The sequence below is a fragment of the Symphalangus syndactylus genome, chromosome Y, assembly GCF_028878055.3.
Source record: "Symphalangus syndactylus isolate Jambi chromosome Y, NHGRI_mSymSyn1-v2.1_pri, whole genome shotgun sequence".
In the NCBI taxonomy this organism is placed as follows: domain Eukaryota; kingdom Metazoa; phylum Chordata; class Mammalia; order Primates; family Hylobatidae; genus Symphalangus; species Symphalangus syndactylus.
The window spans coordinates 28,883,826-28,905,000 of NC_072448.2; the positions used below are offsets into that span (position 1 = coordinate 28,883,826).

Genomic DNA, 21,175 nt, shown 5'->3' on the forward strand with positions numbered 1-21,175 from the left:
GTCTGTACTTCTCCTAGTTCCCTGATAAGCTCCTCGACTTAAAAAGAAACAGTTAAGGCCGGGCGTGGTGGCTCACGTCTGTCATCCCAGCACTTTGGGAGGCCGAGGCGGGTGGATCATCTGAGGTTGGGAGTTCGAGACCAGCCTTGCCAACACGGCGAAACCCCGTCTCTACTAAAAATACAAAACTGAGTCTGGAGCGGTGGGTGGGGCGGGTGCCTGTGATGCCAGCTACTCGGGAGGCTGAGGCGGGAGAATCGCTGGAACCTGGGAGGCGGAGGCTGCAGTGAGCCGAGATCGCGCCACTGCACTACAGCCCAGGCTGCAGAGTGAGTGAGACTCTGTCTCTAAATAAATAAATAAATAAATAAATAAATAAATAAATAATAAATAAATAAATACATAAATTCTCTTCCGTGCTGACTGACACTTGCGGGCATCGGTTGTCTTCGGGCATCACCTAGCGGCCACTGTTATGGGAAGTCGACGTGACGCGGAGGGAGGTCTCGCCGACTTCACCGAGCCTGGGGCAACTGGTTTCTCTCTCTCCCTTCCGGAGGCCCCTCCCTCTCTCCCTCGTTGCCTAGGGAACATCCGCCCTGGCGGGGGCCCTATTGTTCTTTGATCGGCGCTTTAGTTTTCTTTGTGTTTTGGTTTCTTTCGTGCGCATAGACTCTTCGACTTGGGCTTTAGTTTAATTTTCGAGTCGCCCCCACGGCTCCCCCACTACCCACGTCCCGTTACGTTCATTTAGTGAGTCAGTTAGGTGGGTTGCCCCCCAAACCCCTGCCCCCCCGCCTCCCAACACCCTGCTTGGAAACTTTCCGGATCCACCCCGGTGTGCCTCGGTCTTCTCTCCCCTTCCCCCACCCCTTGCCGGCGATCTCATGCTTGCCAGGCTGACATTTGCATCGGTGGGCGTCAGGCCTCACTCAGTGGCCACCGTTTTTGAAGATGGGGGCGGCACGGTCCCACTTCCCCAGAGGCAGCTTGGGCCGCCGATGGCGGAGCCCCTGACCCGCGTGGGCAAGCGGGCGGGTCTGCAGTTGTGGGGTTTCTCCCCCCGCTCCCCTCCTCAGGCCTCCCTCCCTGGGAAAGCTTCACCCTGGCTGGGTCTCAATCACCTTTTATCATGATGTTTTAGTTTCCCCTCCCTCCCTCCCTCCCTCCCTCCCTCCCTCCCTCCCTCCGGCCAGCAGAGTTTCACAATGGGAACGGCGTCACAGCTCTAGTCTGGGCCTTCTCAGTATTTGCCCGAAATAGAAACGCTTTCTGAAAACTAATACTTTGCTCACTTAAGATTTCCAGGGACGGTGGGGGGAGGGGGGACGGATAGCATGAGGAGATACACCTAATGCTAAATGACGAGTTAATGGGTGCAGCACACCAACATGGCACATGGATACATAGGTAACACACCCGCACATTGTGCACGTGTACCCTAAAACTTAAAGTACGAAAAAAAGAAAAAAAGATTTCCAGGGACGGTGCCTTGGCCCGTGTTTGTTGGCTTGTTTTGTTTTGTTCGTGTTTTTCCTTTTTCGTATGTCTTTCTTTTCAGGTGAAGTAGCGATCCCCAGTTTTCAGGAAGACGTCTATTTTCCCCAAGACGTGTCAGCTGCTGTTTTCTCCTGTTGTTAACTAACGCTTTTCTGCATCTCTCCACGTGCAGTGAGAGCCGGTTGATGTTGACTATACTTCATAACATCTTATTTTCTAGAAATCCGTAAGCGAATGCTGCTGCTGCTCTTGTTGCTGTTGCTGTTGTTGTAGTTGTCGTCGTCGTCGTTGTCGTCGTCGTCGTCGTCGTCGTCGTTGTTGTTGTTCTTGTTGTTGTTTTCAAAGTATACCCCCGGCCACAGTTTATGGGATCAAAAGCATTATAAAATATGTGTAATTATTTCTGGAGCACGCCTTTCTTCCCCTTCTCTCTGTGTCTCTGTCTGTCTCTGTCTCTCTCTTTCTCTTTCTCTGTCTTCTCTCTCTCTCTGCCTGTCTGTTTCTCTCTGTCTCTGTCTCTCTCTCTTTCCGTTTCTCTCCGTCCGTCTCTGTCTTTCTCTGTCTGTCTGTCTCTCTCTTTCTTTCTCTCTGTCTCTCTCTCTGACTGTCTCTCTCACTGTGTCTGTCTTCCGTCTTACTCCCTCTCTCTGCCTGTTTGTCTGTCGGTCTGCCTCTCTCTCTCTCTCTCTCTCTCTCTCTCTGTCTGTCTGTTTCTCTCTGTCTCTGTCTCTCTCTCTTTCTGTTTCTCTCTGTCCGTCTCTGCCTTTCTCTGTCTGTCCGTCTCTCTCTATCTTTCTCTCTGTCTCTCTCTCTGCCGGTCTCTCTCACTGTGTCTGTCTTCTGTCTTACTCTCTTTCTCTGCCTGCCTCTCTCTCTCTCTCTGTCTCTCTTTCTGTCTGTTTCTCTCTGTCTCTCTCTGTCCGTCTCTGTCTTTCTCTGTCTGTCTCTTTGTCTGTCTGTCCGTCTTTCTCTTTTTTCTCTCTGTCTCTGTCTCTCTCTCTCACTGTGTCTGTCTTCTGTCTTATTCGCTTTCTCTGCCTGTCTGTCTCCCTCTCTCTCTCCCTCTCTGTCTATTTGTCTCTCTCTCTCTGCCCATCTGTTTCTCTCTCTGTCTCTGCCTGTCTCTCTCTCTTTCTGTGTCTGTCTTGTGTCTTACTGTCTTTCTCTGCCTGTCTGTCTGTCTCTCTCTGCCTCCCTGTCTGTCTGTTTCTCTCTCTCTCTCTCTCTCTTTGTCTGTGTCTCTCTCTTTCTGTCTGTTTCTCTCTGTCTGTCTGTCTGTCTTTCTCTCTCTCTGTCTCTTTTTCTCTGTCTGTCTCTTTCTTTCTCTCTGTCTGTCTGTCTCTCTCTCTCTCCCTCTGTGTGTGTCTGCCTTCCATCTTACTCTCTTTCTCTGCCTGTCAGTCATCCTGTCTGTCTGTCTCTCACTCTGTCTGTCTCTCTCCCTCTCTCTCTCTCTCTCCCTCTGTGTGTGTCTGCCTTCCATCTTACTCTCTTTCTCTGCCTGTCAGTCATCCTGTCTGTCTGTCTCTCACTCTGTCTGTCTCTCTCCCTCTCTCTCTCTCTCTCCCTCTGTGTGTGTCTGCCTTCCATCTTACTCTCTTTCTCTGCCTGTCTGTCTGTCTCTCACTCTGTCTGTCTCTCTCCCTTCCTGTCTCCCTGTTTCTTTCTGTTTCTTTCGGTCTCTGTCCATCTCTGTCTTTCTCTATCTCTCTCTCTGTCTTTCTCTCTTTGTGTATCTTTGTCTCTCTCTGTCTGTCTCTCTCTATCTCTATCTCTGTCTCTGTCTCTCTGTCTCTCTCTCTCTCTCTCTCTCTCTCTCTCTCTCTCTCTTGCTCGCTCGCTCGCTCGCTCTCTGGCTCTCGCTATCTCCCGCCCTCTCTTTCTTTGCAAAATAAGCTCAAGTACATCTAATCTCATCCATTACCAAGGCCTGAATTCTTAGCATCAGACATCCCAGATTTGATCTCCCTACAGAATGCTGTACAGAACTGGCGAGTTGATTTCTGGACTTGGATACCTCATAGATACTACATATGAATAAAGATCCAACCCTAAAATCTGGAGTTGCTTCTCCCTCGACAGTCTCGAAAGATCATGCCTCTGTTCACCTAGGATGCTGGGAGGGTTTTCTCAATGTGCATCTGCCCGTGTCCTAAGTGACCTGTGACCGAGCCCCGTCCGTTCTGTCTCAAATATGTATCTGCAGACACTTCTCTCCATTTCCACAACTACCCACGGCCCCCTGTGGAACCACTGGCTCTTTGAAAAAAAAAAATCCCAGAAGTGGTTTTGGGTTTTTGGCTGGAGGCCTAAGCCTGCTGAGAACTTTCCTGCCCAGGATTCTGTGTGAACAAAAGTGCCTCTGCTGGGAGCTGGGATCCTCGGGACGGTGCTTGCTAGCGCTGGATGAGTCTCTGGAAGGACGCACGGGACTCCGCAAAGCTGACCTGTCCCACCGAGGTCAAATGGATACCTCTGCATTGGCCCGAGGCCTCCAACGTACATCACGGTCACCGACCGTCACCGTCAGCATCCCTGTGAGCCTGCCCAAGGCCCCGACTCTGGGGAGACTCCTGGGAGCCCGGCCTTGGTCGGCTAAAGTCCAGAGGCACGGTGACTTCCACCCACAAGGTCCCCACTGAACTGCGAAGATGTGGAGCGTAGGTCAGAGAGGGGACCGGGGTGGGGGGTGGGGGAGACGTCCTGACAGGCGAGGAGTTCCCTAGGCTCTGGCCACCCCACCCACGTCCCACGTCCCGGGCACCCGCGGGACACCGCCGCTTTATCCCCTCCTCTGTCCACAGCCACCCCCACCACACCCCGCAACCCACGCACACACGCTGGAGGTTACAAAACCACACGGCGTGAATAGGGCCTGGCGGAGCGAGAGCCCATTTCACGAGGCGGGGCGGGGCGGGGCGGGGCGGGGCGGGGGGTGGGGTGCGGGTTGTGGGGTCTGTAGAGAGCCCGATTCTCCCTCTTGGGTGGCTACAGGCTAGAAATGAATATTGCTTCTTGGGCGGAGGGGCTTCCTTAGGCCATCACCGTTTGCGGGACTATCTCTCAAACCCTCCCTTGAGGCCACAAAATAGATTCCGCCCCACCCCTCGACGTTCCCCGCCCCGGTGCTGGATGTATCCTGTCAAGAGACCTGAGCCCGACACGTTGAGCTAAACACCTTCATTGGCTTTGCGTGTTTGTTTCTTTCTGAGATGGAGTCTTGCTCTGTCGCCCAGGCTGGAGTGCAGTGGCGTGACCTCGGCTCACTGCACCCTCTGCCTCCTGGGTTCCAGTGATTCTCCTGCCTCAGCGCCACCAGGCCCGGCTCATTTTTTTATTTTTAGTAGGCACGGGGTTTCACCCTGTCTCATTGGTTTTTACTGGAGATTCTAGATTCGAGCCACAGCTAATGCCGTGCCACAGAAAGACTTCTTTTTTCTTTTTTTTTTTTTTTGAAAGCGCAACGTATCTGCTGTATTTGAGTGGCTTCGTATATCATTGTAGTTGTGTTATAGATGAAGAAAAGGTATTAAACCCCGTGCTGATGATAGTGAAAGCGAAAACGAAGGAAAGGCTACCTATTTTGTAGTTAAAATATAGTGGCTCAGAATTCAGAGCTACCTAAATACGTCAGCATTTACACTCTTCCTAGGAAAAGCTTGCCGATCTGAATATTCCTCCTTTAAAGACGATTTTTGATAGGGTGAAGTTTTTTAAGAATGCGACTCCTGCAAAATAGCTGAACAGACAATACGCATTGACAGAAAACAACACGAGGATCCCCCGGACTTGGGAAAAAAATCAAAAACAACACAAGTCTCATGAAGAACTGAGTTCTTAAAATATGACGGAGAACATAGCTATCGGAAGAGAAGGCGGTATCGGCAAGTTGATTGTTACGTTGGTCAGCAATAGCTAGCACTATGTTTTTGGCCACCTTTCAGGCCATGTAACTACTACAGCAAAATGAGACAGAATCCGTTAAACAACATATTCACAAATCAAAAAATGTTTTAGTAATAGAATGCTTCAGATTTAGAAGCAAATCAAATGATACAACTCCACTGCTGTAATACTTAACCCCAAAGATAACCGTATCTGACAAAAAAAAAAACTACCACAGAGTTATGACTTCAGAATTATAGTTTCTCCTGGTATTTATTTATGTTTTTTTTTTTTTTTTTTTTTTTTTTTTAATTTTTTTTTTTTTCCTTCAGACGGCCTCTCGCTCTGTCGCCCAGGCTGGAGTGCAATGGGGTGATCTCGGCTCACTGCCGCCTCCACCTCCCGGGTTCAAGCGATTCTCCTGCCTCAGCCTCCCGCGTAGCTGGGACTACAGGCGCCCTCCACCACGGCCACCTAAGTTTTATACTCTTAATACGGACAGGGTTCCACCACGTTGGCCAGGATGGTCTCGATCTCTTGACCTTGTGACCCGCCCGCCTCGGCCTCCGAAAGTGCCGGGATGGCGGCAGGCGTGAGCCACCACGTCCGGCCTTCTCTTGATGTGTAAACTATTTCTTTTCTTTTCTTTCTTTTTTTTTTTTTTTTTTTTTGAGACGGAGTCTCGCTCTGTCGCCCGGGCTGGAGTGCAGTGGCGCGATCTCGGCTCACTGCAAGCTCCGCCTCCCGGGTTCACGCCATTCTCCTGCCTCAGCCTCCCGAGTAGCTGGGACTACAGGCGCCCGCCAACACGCCCGGCTAATTTTCTGTATTTTTAGTAGAGACGGGGTTTCACCGTGTTAGCCAGGATGGTCTCGATCTCCTGACCTCGTGATCCGCCCGCCTGGGCCTCCCGAAGTGCTGGGATGACAGGCTTGAGCCACCGCGCCCGGCCACCTGATGTGTAAACTATGAAGTCAGTCCAGAAAAATACAACCAATGTCAACGGCACGTATGGTGTTGAGGCAGAAGTAGGACCAAACGTTTTCGTATCTTATTCGGTTGATAACAATATGACCTAGGCAGTAATTTCCGATGTGTCTACTGATACGCAAGTACAAAACAGTAAAACGGAGATACTGCTAAATAAAAGGGTACACTGACTTCTTAATAGTAACTCCATCAACTGGAACACTGTCAAAAAGCAGCAACCAGTGAATCGTTGCAATATTTTTTTCTATTATCCGATAAGTGGATTATGCTGTTCCTTTCCAATTTCCCAAGCACTTTTTGTCCCCATCACCATTTCGGTGTTCAAAGAAAAAGTAACACATCCAGTCACAAAACTAAAGAAACACACACACGAACGAAAGACAACTACAGTATCTGCAAAAGTTTGGTAGAAGACTGCAACTGTTGAGTATAAGGATCTGGTATTCCATTATCGGGAGTTAATTTAAGAGTTTGTTAAAGACATACATTTCGTAAGAGAGCATTTCAGTTAGACGTTATTGACCAGTATGTACCATCCCTAGGTATCTGTAACCAAATTCATGGCAATAAAGAGCTATCTAACGAGAAAAATCAGCGAGCACCGGCACCGTCGATAAGAGCTTGTCTTTACACTTCATTGCCGCTTACCATGCGTTACAATGTCTAGGATGGACTCTGATAGCATTTCGAAAACAAGCTAATGCTTTGTCCCATTCTACAGTGAAGACAAACTCCCGCCCTAATGCAGTAGAGGCCTAAGCATGATTTGGATCCACTTCGATAGCTCTCTGGAAGAATTTAATTGCCATATCGTGTCCCCGTTGCAAGCGGAAACAGTTCCCTGCGGCACGCCAGGCCTCTGGCTGGCGAATTTTTATCCACGTCTGTCAAGTCTTTTGACAGAACTCAAAGAGCAACATCTTTTTGAGGATGCCAGAGTGTTGCGGAGCAGAGCTCCATGCCTTCGACCCTGTAATTCTCCATCCTTCTAACCTCTGAGAAGATTCTTCCAGCTTGCGTGGACTCTGAAAGCTCAAAATAGGCCCTTCCGATGTGGCACAGTACCCTACCGGCATCGTGGTGGGGAGAAGGTGGATGGCTCCAAATATCGATAGCTTGTGTGCAGTGGTGAGAACACAAAGCTACATAACCTTTCCCCCTTTCACGAAGAAGGCTCATCAAGCCTTCGGCTGCTGCTTTTCGTAGATTAAAAGCCTGAATCTGAGGTGTGATTGCGGATATTTTCCCTTCTGAAATGATGGAAGAGTCCAATTTTGTCATTTCCAGGCTGCCATCGATGTGAGGTCGAGTTACTCCTCCTTCTTTAGTTTTACTTTTTGTTTTTCTGTTTGGGATTTCAGGTGGACACTTCATTTTTAACTTTTTTCCTATTCTCCTTGGTTGTGGAGCTGTCACTAGTCAAGAGTCATGGATTTCTTCGAGGCAGTGCATTTAGGGGAGATGCCACAGTGGGGCTCGATACCTGAGGTGATGCCCTTGTTTGTGGACCAGAACTTTGTGTGTTTGCAAGAATTGGAGTTACCTCTCGGCTATGTCCACTCTGTGAGAAGACAGACTGTGCTCCAGTTCGGCCGATTCTGGCAACAGGCTTTTTTGAAGGGGCTCCGGTGGATGGCACGTCAGTGACAGGAGGTGTCTAATACTAGTGTAGTTTTGTAAATAGGATCCATCCATCTCCCGGACTTGGGGTTTCTAATGGCAAAATCCCAACACTTGGAGTTAATGGACTAACAGCTGCTGGTCGTCCTGATAAACTTCGACCAGCTTTTGGCTTCTTTTGAACCTGCGTAGATAATATGGAAGTTCCTGTTCCCAGTGGGACGGTATCAGGTGAAATGACAGCTGAATCAATGGAAGACACTGGGGAATCTGTATTCAAGGAGTACTTTGAATTGGAAGATTCTCAATTCAATCTGTTTAATTCAATTGTGTCCTGGGGTGTTTCCGTAAGAAGGGTCTCAGGCTGTCTGTGACATAAACTATGACGAGGTACTTGTGTGGTGCAACGGTTGGGCAGACCGTTGCTAAAGTTCTGTAAAGATGTGAATTTAAACGTTTGGTCAGGATCCGGCTTTTCACCTATTTCACAGAATGATTCAAAGGGATACCAGAAGAAAGGCTTGAAACGAAGGCCCTTTGGGTAACACTCCGATGCTTTGGCAAGCGGATCTGTCTTGCGATATACGTGTCCCAACGATGAGAGAGTAAAGCAAGCCGAATCACCAAACTCAATAACATATGAGTCACGATATCATCATGGCTTTTCTGTTTATTAAACACCCCACCGGATAAGATTCGTTCGCCTTCTGCAAGCTTGCTGAGATCAAGACGACATTTTGCAAGCAGGTATTTGCATTGAGGTGTAGCACAACTGTGTCCTTTCAAGAGTCTATATGCTTTGTAGGCCTTTCCTGAGCGGTAAGAACAGGTCTCCAGTAAAAACGAGGCTTCCTCTGAGTGTACTTCTGCATAAAGGCGTTCTGCGAGGAAAACCGCATCTCGGTAAGCATAGCGGTTTAGTGCTTGCCATATAGCTGCCCGGACGGGTTCCTGCAGCACCGTCATCCTCCGGGCTCAGGCCCACTTCCTTTCTGCAGTGCCTGAGGCACACCCCCCCGCCCCCTCCCCCCGTAGCGGCTCCTGGGCCTGCCGGCCCCGGCTCATTTAAAGTCACCAGCGACAGTTACCAGGGGATGGGGGAGGCCGAGCAAGAAATGACTTCTTTATCCTGCGGACTCCGGAGAGCCCGGCCCCTTGTGACCCATTGTAAACCGAGAGTCACCTCACGTTTGGAAACACGGGGTTTCCATGTTTCCGCTCCCAAGTTCGGTGGAGGGATGTGGCATGTAGGACGAAGGACTCTCTTCCTTCTGATTCGGTCTGCACAGTGGGGCCTAGGGCTGGGGCTCTCTCTGTGCGGACGGCGGACTCCCTCTACCTTGGGTTCCATCGGGCCCCACCCTGGAACACGGGCCTTGGCAGATTCTGGCCCTTCCTGGCCCTCAAGTCGCTGTCAGAAACCCCATCTCCGGCTCGGATGCCCCGAATGGCTGTGGCTCGCACCGCTCTGGAAACATTGGAAATCTCTCCTCTACGCGTGGCCACCTAAAACCACAGGAGCTCGGGACACACGTGCTTTCGGAAGAGAATGCTGAGAGTCTCTTGCCGACTCTCTCTTGACTTGAGTCCTTCATGGGTGTGTGGTTAAGACGTAGTGAGACAAGACGTATTAACTCGGGCCGGGTGCTGGTGGCTCACGCCTGCAACCCCAGCACTTTGGGAGGCCGAGGCCGTAGGATCCCTTGAGGAATCGCCTAACCCTGGGCAGGTTGAGGCTGCAGCCAGTGAGCCATAATGAATGGTGTCACTGCACTCCAGTCTGGGCGAAAGACAGTGAGGCCCTGTCACAGGCAGGCAGGCAGGCAGGCAGGCAGGCAGGCAGGCAGGCAGACAGACAACAGCTGTATTATGTTCTTCTCAGGGTAGGAAGCAAAAATAACAGAACACAGCACTTAATTTTTTGGGGGGCGGGGGAAGGAGTTTCACTCTTGGTGCCCACGCCGGAGTGCAATGGCACCATCTCGGCTCGCCGCAACCTCCACCTCCCGTGTTCAAGTGACTCTCCTGCCTCAGCCTCCTGAGTAGCTGGGATTACAGGCATGGGCCACCACACCCGGCTGATTTTGTATTGTTAGTAGAGACGGCATTTCTCCATGTGGGTCAGGCTGGTCTCGAACGAACTGGCGACCCCAGTTGATCTGCCCGCCTCGGCCTCCCAAATTGCTGGGATGACAGGCGTGAGCCATCGCGCCCGGCCGGCTACATTTTTTTTTTTTTTTTTTTTTAGTTTTCAATTTTAATCCATGTATTTACTGACATTTATTTATTTATTTATTTATTTATTTATTTATTTGTTTGTTTCTTTTCGAGACAGACTCTCGCTCTGTTGCCCAGGCTGGAGTGCAGCGGCGCGATCTCGGCTCACTGCAAGCTCTGCCTCCCGGGTTCACGACCTTCTGCCCCAGCCTCCCAAGTAGCTGGGACTACAGGCGCCCGCCACCGCGCCTGACTAACTTTTTGTATTTTGAGTAGAGACGGGGTTTCACTGCGGTAGCCACGATGGTCTCGATCTCCTGACCCCGTGATCCGTCCGTCTGGGCCTCCTAAAGTGCTGGGATGACAGGCGTGAGCCACCGCCCCCGGCCTATTTATCTATTTATTAACTTGGAGTCCAAGTTATGAAACCAGTTAGTTTTTGTGTTTTTTTTTAGGGACGAGGTTTCGCCACGTTGCCAAAGGCTTGGATCGAGGGATCCACCTGCCCTTGGCCTCCCAAAACTGCGGGGATGACAGGCGTGGACCTACCGCGCCCGGCTTCCCCACCTCCCCCCCGCCCCCACCCGCTTGTCTTCCCGCCGACAGTTTCACGGCAGAGTGCTTGGCTGGTGTGCTTAAATTCATTCTAAATAGAAATTTAGGACGTCACCTTCTGGCCTCACGGACTCTGAGCTGAGGAGTCCCCTGGTCTGTCTACCACAGGACCGTACACGTCAGGAGGACAAAAATCGTTTAAAATAAGTAATTTTGTGTTACAGACATACACGGATATACCAAAAACGCAGAAACCAGTCTTTTAGAAATGGCCTCAGTCCCGGTGTCTGTGCCAGTGATTCTTTTCGATTTGGACCTTGAGGGAGAGAATTCCCAGTCGGTCTCTGGTCTCTGGACGGAAGTTCCAGATGATCCGATGGGTGGGGGCTCAGGCTGCCTCCCCCCAGAGTCCCTGGTCGAGTAGTTGTGGGGATCGCCTGGGAGGGCGCGGTGACCCACTGTGCTGTGGGGGCCTCCATCCTTCCCCCTCCCCCATCCCCCTCCAGGCGATCCCAATTCATTCCGGGCTGACACTCTCATTGGTAGACGTCGGGCATCACCTAGCGGCCACTGTTACTCTGAAAAGGGAGGCCTCACAGAGGAAGGAATCTCAGGCCGCCTGCGCACAGCCTGGGGCAACTGTGTCTTCTCCACCGCCCCCACCCTCATCTCCAACTTCCTCCCTCCCTTGTTGCCAAGGGAAGCGCCACTTCGACGACTGGGTCTGATGGACGTTTGGTCAGGCCAAAACAAACAAACAAAGAAAATAACATAAAACTAAATAAATAAAATAAGTCAACACCATACAGTACGGTACGGTACGGTACGGTACGGTACGGTACGGTACGGTACGGTACGATACGATACGATACGATACGATACGATACAATACAATACAATACAATACAATACAATACAATACGATACAATACAATAGGCCGGGCACGGCGGCTCATGCCTGTAATCCCATCACTTTGGGAGACAGAGCTGGGCGCGTCACCTGAGGTCGGGAGTTGGAGACAAGCCTGAAAAACATGGAGAAATCCCGTCTCAATTGAAAATACAAAATTAGCCCGGCGTGGTGCCACATGCCTGTAATCCCAGCTGCTAGGAAGGCCGAGGCAGGAGAATTGCTTGAACCCGGGAGGCGGAGGTTGCGGTGAGCCGAGATCGCGCCATTGCACTCCGGTCTGAGCAACAACAGCGAAACTACGTCTCCGAAAAATAAAATAAAATAAATAAACCCATAAATAAAAATCCATCAAGAAAATAAAAATAAAATAAAATAGAATAAAATAAATAAATAGGCCCTGTGCCGTGGCTCAAGCCTGTCATCCCAGCACTTCGGGAGGCCGAGGCCGGTGGATCACGAGGCGGTCAGACCAGCAGGGCCAGTATGGTGAAACCCGGTCTCTACTCAAAATACACAAAATTAGCCGGGCGCGGTGCTGTACGTCTGTAATCCCGGCTACTCGGGAGGCCGAGCTGAGGCAGGAGAATCGCTTGAACCTGGAAGGCGGAGGTTGCAGTGAGCCGAGATCGCGCCACTGCACCCCAGCCTGGCCGACAGAGCGAGACTCCGTCTCAAAACAATAAAAAGAAAAATGAAATGAAACAAAATAATTAAAAAGTGAGTTTCCGGGAGAAGAGGAAAAAAAGAAAACGAGCCCACAGTGACATACACATACGCCTCTCGCCTTTCGAGGCATCAAACACGTTACGAATGATGCGTGATTTTTTTGGTAACTGAATCTTTTTTTATTATCATGAGTTATATTTCTGAGACGGAGTCTCGGAGGACCGCCCTCCCTCCGTCCCACTCCCTGGTTGCCCAGACAATCTCAGAGACAGACCCTGGCTGGGCCAGATGGTTCTTCTCTTTGATCCTTTGTTTCCTTGTCTTTCTTCGTGTCTTTAACCCGCGTGGACTCTTCTGTTCGGGTTTTACAGACGGCAGCCCCACTTTAGGCCTTGTTAGTGGTGACTTTCCTGATTCTCCCCAGATGTAGTGAAAGCAGGTAGATTTGCCTTGCCTTTTCTTCTTTCTTTCTTTCTTTCTTTCTTTCTTTCTTTCTTTCTTTCTTTCTTTCGTTCTTTCGTTCTTTCGTTCTTTCTTTCGTTCTTTCTTTCTTCTTTCTTTATTTCTTGTTTCATTTTTTCCTTTAGTTTTTTTTGGAGACGGAGTTTCACTCTCGTTGCCCAGGCTGGAGTGCAATGGCGCCATCTCGGCTCACCGCAACCTCCGCAACCCAGGTTCAAGCGATTCTCCTACCTCAGCCTCCCGAGTAGCTGGGATTACAGGCCTGCACCACCACGCCCGGCTAATTTTGTAGTTTTAGTAGAGACGGGGTTTCTCCATGTTGCGGCTGGACTCAAACTCCTGACCTCAGGTGATCCTAGCACCTCGGCCTCCCAAAGTGTGGGGATTACAGGTGTGAGCCACCGTGCCTGGCCTCTTTCCTTCTCTTTCTTTCTTTCTTTCTTTCTTTCTTTCTTTCTTTCTTTCTTTCTTTCCTTCTTTCTTTCTTCCTTTCTTTCTTTCTTTCTTTCTTTCATTCTTTCTTCTTTCTTTCCTTTCTTTCTTTCTTTCTTTCTTTCTTTCTTTCTCTCTCTCTCTTTCTTTCCTTCTTTCTTTCCTTTCTTTCTTTCTTTCTCTCTCTCTCTCTCTTTCTTTCCTTCTTTCTTTCCTTTCTTTTTCTTTCTTTCTTTCTTTCTTTCTTTCTTTCTTTCTTTCTCTCTCTCTCTCTCTCTCTTTCTTTCTTCTTTCTTTCTTTCTTTCTTTCTTTCATCTTCTTTTTCTTTATTTTTTTTGACACAGAGTTTCACCCTTGTTGCCCAGGCTAGAGATCTCGGCTCACCGCAACCTCTGTCTCCCAGGTTCAAGCGACTCTCCTGCCTCCCTAGTAGCTGGGATTACAGGCATGTGCCACCATGCCCGGCTAATTTTGTATTCTTTGTAGAGATGGTGTTTCTTTACGTTGGTCAGGCTGGTCTCAAACTCCCAACCTCAGGTGATCCGCCTGCCTTGGCCTCCCAAAGTGCTGGGATTACCGGCGTGAGCCACCGTGCCTAGCCTCTTTCTTTCTTTCTTTCTTTCTTTCTTTCTTTCTTTCTTTCTTTCTCTTTCTTCTTTCTTTCTTGTTTCATTTTTTTCGTTTTTTTTTTTTTTTTTTGGAGACGGAGTTTCACTCTTGTTGCCCAGGCTAGAGATGTCGGATCACCGCAACCTCTGCCTCGCAGGTTCAAGCGACTCTCCTGCCTCCCTAGTAGCTGGGATTACAGGCGTGTGCCACCATGCCCGGCTAATTTTGTATTCTTTGTAGAGACGGTGTTTCTTCACGTTGGTCAGGCTGGTCTCAGACTCCCAACCTCCGGTGATCCGCCTGCCTTGGCCTCCCAAAGTGCTGGGATTACCGGCGTGAGCCACCGTGCCTAGCCTCTTTCTTTCTTTCTTTCTTTCTTTCTTTCTTTCTTTCTTTCTTCTTTCTTTCTTTCTTTCTTTCTTTCTTTCTTTCTTTCTTTCTTTCTTCTTTCTCTCTCTCTCTTTCCTTTCTTTTTCTTTCTTTCTTTCACTGTTTCTGTTTCTTTTTCCTTTCTCTTTCTTTCTTTCTTCTTTCTTCTTTCTTTCTTGTTTCATTTTTTTCCTTTTTTTTTTTTTTTTTTTTGGAGACGGAGTTTCACTCTTGTTGCCCAGGCTAGAGATGTCGGATCACCGCAACCTCTGCCTCGCAGGTTCAAGCGACTCTCCTGCCTCCCTAGTAGCTGGGATTACAGGCGTGTGCCACCATGCCCGGCTAATTTTGTATTCTTTGTAGAGACGGTGTTTCTTCACGTTGGTCAGGCTGGTCTCAGACTCCCAACCTCCGGTGATCCGCCTGCCTTGGCCTCCCAAAGTGCTGGGATTACCGGCGTGAGCCACCGTGCCTAGCCTCTTTCTTTCTTTCTTTCTTTCTTTCTTTCTTTCTTTCTTTCTTTCTTTCTTTCCTTTCTTTCTTTCTTTCTTTCTTTCTTTCTTTCTTTCTTTCTTTCTTCTTTCTCTCTCTCTCTTTCCTTTCTTTTTCTTTCTTTCTTTCACTGTTTCTGTTTCTTTTTCCTTTCTCTTTCTTTCTTTCTTCTTTCTTCTTTCTTCTTTCTTTCTTGTTTCATTTTTTTCCTTTTTTTTTTTTTTTTTTTTTGGAGACGGAGTTTCGCTCTCGTTGCCCAGGCTGGAGTGCAGTGGCGCGATCTCGGCTCACCGCAACCTCCGCCTCCCAGGTTCAAGCGATTCTCCTACCTCAGCCCCCCGAGTAGCTGGGATTACAGGCCTGCGCCACCACGCCCGGCTAATTTTGTAGTTTTAGTAGAGACGGCGTTTCTCCATGTTGCGGCTGGACTCAAACTCCTGACCTCAGGTGATCCTCCCACCTCGGCCTCCCAGAGTGCTGGGATTACAGTTGTGAGCCACCGCGCCTGGTCTCTTTCTTTCTCTTTCTTTCTTTCTTTCTTTCTTTCTTTCTTTCTTTCTTTCTTTCCTTTTCTTTCTTTCTATCTTCTTTTTCTTTCTTTTTTTTTTTTGAGACAGAGTTTCACTCTTGTTGCCCAGGCTAGAGATGTCGGATCACCGCAACCTCTGCCTCGCAGGTTCAAGCGACTCTCCTGCCTCCCTAGTAGCTGGGATTACAGGCGTGTGCCACCATGCCCGGCTAATTTTGTATTCTTTGTAGAGACGGTGTTTCTTCACGTTGGTCAGGCTGGTCTCAGACTCCCAACCTCCGGTGATCCGCCTGCCTTGGCCTCCCAAAGTGCTGGGATTACCGGCGTGAGCCACCGTGCCTAGCCTCTTTCTTTCTTTCTTTCTTTCTTTCTTTCTTTCTTTCTTTCTTTCTTTCTCTCTTTCTCTCTTTCTCTTTCTTTCTTTCTCTTTCTTTCTTTCTTTCTTTCACTCTTTCTCTCTGTTTCTTTTTTCTTTCTCTCTTTCTTTCTTCCTTTCTTTTTCTTTCTTCTGTTTCGTCTTTTTGAGACAGTTTCACTCTTGTTTCACCGGCTGGAGTGCAATGGCGTGATCTTGTCTCACCGCACCATCCGCCTCCCGGGTTCCGGCGATTTTCCTGCCTCAGCCTCCTGAGTAGCTGGGGTTACAGGGATGCACCCCCACGCCTGGCTGAAGTTTTGTATTTTTAGCAGAGACGGGGTTTCACCGTGTCGGTCAGGCTGGTCTCCAACTCCCGACCTCAGGTGATGCGCCCACCTCGGCCTCTCAAAATGCTGGGATGACGGGCGTGAGCCACCGCGCCGGCCTATTGACTTCTCGTAGGGTAGGTCTTTTTTTCCATTTCTATGTATGTACGTACGTTTACAGATGTAGACGTTTTTATACTTTTATATATAAACGTGAGTGCTTGTGTTGATGGGTCTATGTATATACAGATGCTTACGTGGATGTGTAAGTCAACATATTTGTATACGATAAATACATATACCTATTCTATACAGATACGGGTGCTTCTACGTAAATAAGTAAATATCGATATATAAGCAGTTACATAGAAACACATACATTTGTTTCTGTATAAAGAATGTTATATATGCACGTTTATAAATAGATAAACGTGTTTGTGACTGTTTGTCTCCGTGTTCTTTCCTGCTCTCTTTCTCTCCTTTATGCTTTTCTTCCTTCCTTTCTTCCTTTCTCTCCTTCCTTACGTTTTTCTTCCTTCTTCCTTCCTTTCCCTCTTTCTGTTCTTTTTTCTTTCGTGCTTTATGTGTGTTTCCTTCCCTGTCTTTGCTTCTTTTGTCCTTCCTCTCTGTTTGTGTTTCCCTTCTTGCCTTCGTGTCTTTCCTCGTTCTTTCTCTCTTTTTTCATGTTTCTTTCCTTTCTATCTCTCTTTGTAAAATGGAATGTTTAAGAAGTTTTGTTTCTTCGTCTCCGTTTTTTAAATGGTCTCTGTGTTCTCCATTTTCTTCCTCCCTCCCCGCTCCCTTCCCTCCCTCCTTTCCTTTCACCGTCTGTCTCTTTTCTGCGTTCCCTCCCTGCCTCCCTTCCTCCTTCCCTCCCTGCCTCCCTCCCTCCCTCTTTCTCTTCCTCTGTCTGCCTTTGTGTGGGCTCTCGAAGAGCCTACGCATTCTGCGTCTCCCTGTGTCCTCAACGACCCGCGACCGAGTCCTCGTTTGTCCTGTCTCTCTCCCTCCCTCCCTCCCTCCCTCCGAGATGCATCTCCAAACACCCAGACGCCGTGAGTTGTCTTCTGACTCTGTCGCGGTCGATGCGGAGACGCGCTTTGGGGACGGTTTCTGTGGAGATGGGGGAGAGGGGCTGCGTTTTCGGCCCCGGGAAGAGCTTCTCGACTCACGGTTTCGGTTTTGCGGTCCACGGGCCGCCCTGCCGACCGGATCGCTCTCGCTGACGTTGGCGACGGTTGTCGGGCTCCATCTGGCGGCCGCTTTTATACCGTCCTCTGGGCTTCCGGAGCTGCGGTGGCAGCTGCCGAAGGAGGGGACCGTCCCTGCTGTGAGCGAGGCAGAGCTCCGGAAAGCCCGCGGTCGTCAGCCGGGCTGGCCCGGTGGCGCCAGAGCGGTGGCGCGTCGCCTGTGACTCAGAGCTCGGGCGTGCAGGTTTATGTGGGGGAGAGGCTGTCGCTGCGCTTCTGAGCCCGAGCCGGGTGTGGGGACTGCCCGGGCCGGTCGACCAGCACGCCGCGGCTCCCGAGGCCCGAGCCGCGACCCGCGGGGACCGGCCGCGCGTGGCCCGGGAGCCTGGGGACGCCATTTGCCGGGCCCGCGCGCGTCCTGGCCGTCTGAGGCGGCGGTCGAATTTGTTTCCGCGTCCCCGTGGGGGAGCCGGGGACCGTCCTGCCCCCGTCCCTCGGGTGCCGGGGAGCGGTCCCTCTGCCAAGTCATCTTTTCTGGCGAGTCCCCGTGAGGAGTCGGGGAGCGCTCCCTGAGCGCGCGTGCGGCCCCGAGAGGTCACGCCCGGCCGGCCTTCGGTCCCCCGCGTGTCCCGGTCGTACGAGGGGCCGGCCGAAAATGCTTCCGGGTCTCGCTCCGGAGATGCGGGCCGGCCCCTGCGTGTGGCACGGGTGGCCGGGAGGGCGTCCCTGGCCCGGGGCTGCTCCCGCGTGTGTCCTGGGGTAGACCAGAGGGTCCGGGGTGCTCCGTGTCTGGCTGCGATGGTGGCGTTTTTGGGGACAGATGTCCGTGTCGTGGGTCCCCTGGGCCGGCGGCGGTGTCGGTGACTCGCCCTCCTGCCCCCGGGGCAGGTATATCTCTCACTGCGAGTCGGCATTTTGGGCCACCGGGTTATTGCTGACACGCTGTCCTCTGGCGACCTGTCGCTGGAGGGGTTGGGCCTCTGGATGCGTGCGGGGCTCTGGCCTACCGGTGACCCGGCTAGCCGGCCCTGCTCCTGCTTGAGCCGCCTGCTGGGGCCCGTGAGCCTGCTGCTCTCTCGTGCATCCGAGCGCCCCGACTCCCGCCCCCCGGTGCCGGCCCGGGTCCGGGTCTCTGACCCCCCGCCTGGGGGCGGCGGGGAAGGCGGCGAGGGCTACCCTGCCCCCGTGCGCTCCCCGCTGCGGGCACCCGGGGCGGCCGTGACAACCCCACCCCGTTGGCTCCGTGCCGCGCGTGTCAGGCGTCCTCGTTTCCGCTGGGTTGTCCGCCGCCCCTCCCCCCCCCCCCAGAGCGGGGAACGGCCGGGCTGATCGGCTCGCTGGCTGGCCGGCTGGCCGCCTCCCGCTCCTTGGGGGGGGCTCCTCGTGATCGATGTGGTGGCGTCATGCTCTCCCGGGCAGGGTCCGAGCCGCGACGGGCGAGGGGCGGACATTCGTGGCGAATGGGACCGTTCTTCTCGCTCCGCCCGCGGGGGCCCCTCGTCTCTCCTCCCCGCCTGCGGGTGGTGCGCTGGGGAAGGCGAGGGGCGCGGAACCCGGCCCGACCTCGCTGTCCCGTCCCTGCCTTCCGCCACGCGGCGTGGGTCGGCGGGGTCCTCTGACGCGGCGGGCACCCCTCGCTCTCGCCTCCTGTGGTTGTCGACTCGCGGGCGGCCCCCCTCCGCGGCGGTGGGGTGCCGTCCCGCCGGCCCGTCGTGCTGCCCTCTTGGGGGTCGCGCGAGCGTGGGCTCCGCCTGGGCCTTTGCGGTGCTCCTGGAGCGCTCCGGGTTGTCCCTCAGGTGCCCGAGGCCGAGCGGTCGTGTGTCTTTCCCGCCCCCGGCGCCCCCTCTTCCGGTCGCCGCCGCGGCGTCCGCGCGTGGGTCCTGAGGGAGCTCGTCGGTGTCGGGGGGTCGAGGCGGTGGCGTGAGACGCGCCCCTCCCACGCGGGGAAGGGCGCCGCGTGGTCCGGCGAGCGCACGTGTCCCGTGCTTCCCCCCTGGCGGGTGCGCGCGGGGCCCGTGTGAGCGATCGCGGTGGGCTCTCGGGCCGGTGGCGCGTGCGCCGGCCGGCCGCCGAGGGGCTGCCGTCCCGCCTCTGACCGGCCGTGTGTGGGTTGACTTCGGAGGCGCTTCGCCTCGGAAGGAAGGAGGCCGGTGGAGGTGGGAAGGGGGGGGGCGGGGCCTCGGGGGGTTGCGCGCATGCGCACCAGCCGGGTCTCCCCCCCCCCGCCCCGCCCTGACCGCGAACGCTCGAGGTTGCCGCACGCGGCTGTGCGTTTCCTCCTACCGCAGGCCCCTCCCTCCCATCCCCGGGCGTCCCCGAGCGCCTCCGCGGGCCCGACGAGGGGCGACTGGCGGGTGGGGAGAGTGACCCGCCCTCGGTGAGAAAGCCTTCTCTAGCGATCCGAGAGGCGTGCGTTGGGGTACCGGATCCCCCGGCCCGCCGCCTCTCTCTGTGCGTGATGGTAGCGCTTGCCGTAGCGACTCGCTCGCGGCGGACCCTCCTCCGCTTCCCCCCTCGGTGGGGTGAGGGGGGGGGAGAGCGAGGGTTCCGCCGGCCCCCGACCGCGGTGGTGGGGGCCGAGCGTGGCTCGTCGCCTACTGTGGCCCGCGCCTCCCCCTTCCGAGTCGGGGGAGGATCCCGCCGGGCCGGGCCCGGCGTCCTAGCGGTTCGGAGGCTGTGCCGCGAGCGGTGGGGTGTGCGCGGCGTTCCGTCCGGCGCGTGACCCCTCTCCGCTGTCGAGCCGGCTCTCCGCCCGCTCCCGTGCCGAGTCGCGACCGGTGCCGGCGCCCGCGTTTGCGTGGCAAGGGTTCGGGCCGCCTGGCCCCGGGAAAGCGTCCCGCGGTGGGGGCGCGCCGGTCTCCCGGAGCGGGACCGGGTCGGAGGATGGACGAGAATCCCGGGCGATGCGGCCCTGGTGTCGGGTGTGTGGCTGTGGTCGCTTCGCGGGGTGGGGGGCCCGGTGGCCGGGGCCCCGGGTCTCGTGAGGAGGCGGGTCTCGGTGGGTGGGTGCCGAGGGCCGGCCGGCGTCCCAGGCGGTGCGCCGCGGGACCGCCCTCGTGTCTGTGGCGGTGGGATCCCGTGGCGGTGTTTTCCTGGTGGCCCGGCCGCGCCTGAGGTTTCTCCCCCGAGCCGCCCCTCAGCGGGCTCCCGGGGGCTCTCGCCCTCGCGGTCCCTGGCCCCCCGCCCCTCCGCGTGCGCGCCCCCTTCCCCGCCCGCTGCCTGCCGAATCCCCTCTCCCCGAGCGGCTCAGCACCGGCTTTACGTCGGTGGCGGCCCCGTCTGGGCCCGAACCCGGCACCGCCTCGTGGGGCGCCGCCGCCGGCCACCGTTTGGCCCGGTGTCCGCGTCCCCCCGGCGCGCGCGCGCGCTTTCGGGACCGGGTCGGTGGCGCGCCCCGGCTTGGGCCCGGTGGGCGCCCGGAGGGTTTTTGGGGGTCGGCGCGTGCGGGGGGTGGAGGGCGTTCCGGGGGGCTGGCCGCGACTGCGGCGGCGGTGTGGGGAGCCGCGGGGATCGCCGGAGGCCGGTCTTCCGCTCCGGGTGCCGCCTCCGTGCGTGTGCCCCGGCCGCGGTCGGCTGCGCTCGACGCGGTTCCCGCGGTGTCCCCTTCCCCGCCGGCCGCGTTTCTCGCGCCTTCCCCCGTCGCCTCGGCCTCGCCCCGGCGTTCTCGTCTTCTCCCGTCCCGCTCTTCCGCCTCGGGTCGGCGCGGCCCCGGGTGCGCCTCGCTTCCCGGGCCCGCCGCGGCCCTTCCCTGAGAGGCGTCTGTCCTGGGCGTCGGCGTCTGGGGAGAGCCCCTCCTCCTGCCCCGCGTGGCGTTGCCCCGTTCGGCGCGCGCGTGCGCCCGAGCGCGGCCCGGTGGTCCCTCCCGGCCAGGCGTTCGTGCGATGGGTGGCGCGAGGGTCGACTTCCGCCTCTGCCGGCCGCTGGCCCTTTCCCCGGGTCGGGGGGTGGGGCCCGGGCCGGGGCCTCGGCCCCGGTCGCGGTCCCTCGTCCCGGGCGTGGGGGCGGGCGCGCCGGTCGGCTTCGGTCGGCCCTCCTCGCCTCCCTCGGCCGTCGTGTGGCGC

At 54.4% G+C, this 21,175-nt stretch overlaps 1 pseudogene; it reads right to left on the minus strand.

The window, feature by feature from the left end:
* Positions 1-7,485: 7,485 nt before the first annotated feature.
* LOC134736099 (cell division cycle protein 27 homolog) lies at positions 7,486-9,041 on the minus strand (annotated as a pseudogene).
* Between the last annotated feature and the right edge of the window lie 12,134 nt (positions 9,042-21,175).